This window comes from Peromyscus eremicus, chromosome 2 (assembly GCF_949786415.1).
Source record: "Peromyscus eremicus chromosome 2, PerEre_H2_v1, whole genome shotgun sequence".
NCBI classification, from domain to species: domain Eukaryota; kingdom Metazoa; phylum Chordata; class Mammalia; order Rodentia; family Cricetidae; genus Peromyscus; species Peromyscus eremicus.
The window spans coordinates 148,765,169-148,769,586 of record NC_081417.1 but is presented as its reverse complement, the minus strand read 5'-3'; positions in this window follow the sequence as shown (position 1 = coordinate 148,769,586).

Here is a 4,418-nt window from a genome sequence, read left to right as displayed (position 1 = left end):
CAGATGCCCCCTAGAGAGCATAGCATAGTACCTCAGGTCTGGTCCTCCACTTCAGAAGGCAGAGTTCCCTGCTTCAGGCCTGTCTCCTGCACCATTGACAGCAGCTGAGCCCCAATACTGGCCTGGGACAGAGTGGGCTAGGGAAAGAGGAGCCCTCAACCCTTTCCTCTTTCCATACTGCTGCCTTTGGAGAGCCTGGGGATGGAGCCAGTGCACCAGGCATTGGCTCCCGGAAACTTAGGAGCAGGGTGCTAGAGCCCCCTTCTGGCCATGTGCCCCACACCCTACAGGGATGGGTTGTGAGTAGTCTTATTCACTCAACACTTAGAGAGGTCCCACTGTGTGCCTGCTCCTGGGGCTCAGCAGCGTACATACAACCCTCTCTTCTGCTGCCACGTGACGTGACTGTGCTTAGATGGCCTGTGCCCTTCACCATGTCTCCCAAAGACTCTCCCCATTTGAAAATGGAGCCCCGCCCCCTGCCAGGCAGGACCTGTGCCTCTACCCTCAAACCAGTCTGTAGAACTGGCTGTCCCTGAGAGGCGGCCCCTCACTCCTAGGGCCACCAGGACGAGACTGCCAGATAAAACACAGGGCGCCTAGTTCACTGTGAATGTCAGGTAAACAGGAATCATTTTTTTCTTTTTTGCTATAAGTATGTCCCAAATATTGTATGAGGTATACTTAAGCTAAAAATGAGTCTGTGTTTACCTGACATTCAAATTTAACTGGGTACCGCATGTTTCTGTTTGCTGCCTGCCAACCCTTGCCCTGAAGCTCATTCCCCCAGCTGGCACCTGGCCTGGCCAGATGGTCCAGGTCGTGCCTGGACTTGGCCTCTGCATGCCGGACCTAGCTCTTGTCAGCTCTAGGACTCCCGCCCTCGATTCCAGGTGGACACCCACCTCCACCAGCCTGCACAGAGCAGGCTGTGGACTGTCCGGCATGCTGTATCTGGTCTCCTGGGAAATAGGCCTGGAGAGGGGTGGAGTCCCAGCTGCAGAGGCTAGACTAGAAGGTCAGAGACAGAGGGGACACCGTGACAGAGGCGCATGAGACCCAGAAGCAGAAGACAGGGGTGGGGACGGTCCAGAGACCAAGACAGAATGCTAAAGATGCTAAGTGGCCGTGGGGGAGGGTCTGCACTGTGGCAGAGCAGAGCCTGGGTCTCTGAAGCCCAAGCATTAGGCCTGGGCTCACAGGCCTTAGGAAGCGTCGTGGGGTGTTCAGTAGGAGCCCCTCCCAGGGGCACACACAGGAACATTCACAGCTTCCCAGAAGGGCCCATGGGGCAGCCAGAGTGGCTTTTAAAATTAGCCTCACTAACCAGATCTGGTTATTTCAGGAGGCCTCATCTCAGGCTGTCGCCTCAATAGGGCAGGCTCAGGGAAGGAGAAAGAGGGGGGGATCTCTATATTCCAGGGTCCCTGGCTAAGTACCCCCTGCAGCCTGAGAAGCAGGGAACAGCCTGGTCCTGGTCCCCTGGTACTAAATCAGGTTGGCCTGCAGCCACCTCTTCGGCAACATTGTCCTGGAGTTGCTGTGGGGGTGGGGTTGGGGGGTGGTATGTGAAGACCCTCATTTTGGGCATGGATTCTGCATCAGGCTTCATGCATGGCTCTTTAGAGGTATGACAGTGTCCCTGACCATAAGTCGGTTTGTCCTATGTCAAGGTGACACTTGCCCTCGGGGAGCTGGGGATGCCAGGGTTGTGAGGTACCCCCCTGTCTCCTGGGGAAGTGCTGCTGTTTCCAGCACCAGGGTTATTTCTAACAGAGCCTGCTGCTTCCCGGAGCTGGTGCCCCCCGCCCTAACCCTAATTCCAGCCTCGGGTTGGTGTCCTGGCTTGCCCTCCCCACCTCAGAACCCAGGGCAGCACAGAACTGGCGTGGGGACAAGAGAAACAGTACTGTCCACTTTGATCCCAGAGGCCAGATGCATCCTCGGCCTCCCTGAGCCCCACCTTGGAGCTTGAGAGTAACGGCTTGGGCCATGCGCTGAGGCCTGGAACCTTCTTCCTGCGGCCAGGCTGGTGCAAACAGGCAGGGGGTGGGGGGGAGGAGCTGGCCAGGGCTTGCTCTCCTGGCTGTTCACCTGTTTTTATTCCAGGGCCCTGCTGCTCCAGCTCAGCTCTGGGATAGATCAGAGAAGTAGATACACAGTTGAGCAAAGCCCCATGAAGGGATGCTCAGCTCAAAAGCCTGTGGTGCTGAGCTTAGAAGCATTCCCAAAGGCTCTCAACTACACTCCTGTGTGGAGCCAGCCCCTGGGACACCTCTGGACACAGAGTGGTTTGCACCGCCTGAAGGCTTAGCAATAAAGATGTCCACGGTTACCTTCGTTCGGAGGCTCCATCAACTCTGCCTCCAGCCCCCACACACAACTGTCTGAGCCCTGTGGCCCCAGCTGTACCGAGACCATCGTGGTGAGGCCTCATTCACCGAGTCTCATACCAGGGACCACAGAAGAGGGAGTGGAGGGCCAGAGAGCCAAGATTACCAGGAGAGTGAACTCAGAGTCCGTGCCCAGGAAGCTCTATGCTGGATGTCATGGCTGTAGACCTTAGGCTGGGGCAGAATGCACTGTAGAGCTGAGCTGGTGGGAGATGGGGTGACCTAGGAGGGGGAACCACTGAGCCAGGGCAGCTTGGAGCCAAACCCTGATGGTCAAGGCTGGAATCTGGGTATGAGTCATGGTCCCTGGGTGGCCTGAGGCAGCTGAGGATCATGGAAGGAAAGGCATGGTACATCTCAGAGAGCCTCATAGTGTCTCAGGATACCTCAGCATCCTCCTGGGAAGGTGGGAGTGAGATATGGGTACCAAGCGTCTAGAGAAGCTAAGCATGGCTGCTGCCTCTGAGCTCAATTAGATAGCTACCACCCTCAAGTCCCGTGTCCCACCCATGAATCTCCTGTGGCTCTGTCCCTGAAGAAACCCATCCTCCATGGCTCCTCCAGCCAGCCAGGCCCACTCAGACTCCATCAGCAGTCACCACAGCTCTAGGTGTCTCTCTGCTATCTGCATGATGGCCCTGGGCTTGGCATTCAAGACCATATGGTCTCTGGCCTTCACCCTAGCCTATCTCATCCCCTCTAGGACGGTCCTGACTTTGGACCCCTCCCAATGTGAGGTCCCTCTCCCAGAGACCTCTTCCTCCTCCGCCCTTCTGCTCACCCCAGCACACTTCATTCTTTAGCCTGTGGCACTACACCGTGAGCGCCTGAGGCGACTTTGACCTCTCCTCTGTCCCCGCTGGCGATCCTTTGGTGCCCCCTGGTGGTCACACAAAGGAAACCCTTGGGATTTGCGGGACATGAGCAAGGAAAGGAGATAATTGTTAGTTGAGCACCTACTGTGTGCTGGCCACTGTCTGGTAACTGTGTACACCAGCTCACTAGATACTCACAGATCTAGTCCCTAGGAGGTCACAGGCTCGCCCTCCTCCTTTAAGAGGAGACCGACTTCCTTACCACCAAGCTAAGGAGAGACAGTACCAGGGCTGACTCCAGAGCTACACTTTTCCTCCACGGGGAAGGGCACAAGGTGGGGGGAAGAGTGGGGCCATGGAGAGGAGGCCTCAGCTGGTGTTCACAGACCCTGCAGCCTCCTGGCCTTGAAGGTGCCCCCAGACTCAGCAGCACTGGAGGGGACCAGCTCCTTCCCTCCACCTTGGGTCCTCTGGGCATTTATCTGTCTAGTTAGGGTTTACACAAAGCCAGGCTCAACTCTCAGTACAATAGCGATAAATAGAATTTATTTTGTACAACCCTTACTGACATACATACAGCCACAGGGCTTCCAAAGTGAGTGTTGGGGCTGGAAGTCTCGACTTGGGCATGGCTCCTAAGAGTGAACAGGTACACACAAGGACATGGCTCACAGCAGCTATGCCTGGCAGCCCCCTCCACAGCCGTGGTGGGCAGGGGGATGGCCTGGACTCCAGACCAGCTGAGACCCCTCAGCCCAGAATGCCCAGGAGCCTGGGGTGGCAGGGTTAAGCTGGGTGCCAGAGGAGGAGCCAGGGAGGCCCCTCTTCCCAACAGGGGATAGTCGGCCATCGTGTGGAGGCAGTGAAAGGATGTTGGCAGGTCTGTGGTAAAGCTGGGGACTCAGGTAGGGTGACAGGTACAACAGCCCCAGCCCCTTAGCCCCACCTGGGGCCTCAGAGAGCAGTCAGTGTGAGAGGAGGTCCCCAGGAGGACAATGGCCCCCTTCTGGGGCAGGTGCATGGACTCAGTCTTCAGTGACCTCTGAAATAATCTTGTCCACGTGCAGCAGAGACGCCCAGGGAAGGGGAGTGCCTTGCCCAAGGTCCCACAGCAGAAGCCCCCAGGACTCCCTGCTCAGTGCTCACTCTGTACACCTTGCACCTGCTGCTTCTACAGTGGAGTGTGTGCACACACTGCTCCTTCTCCTCC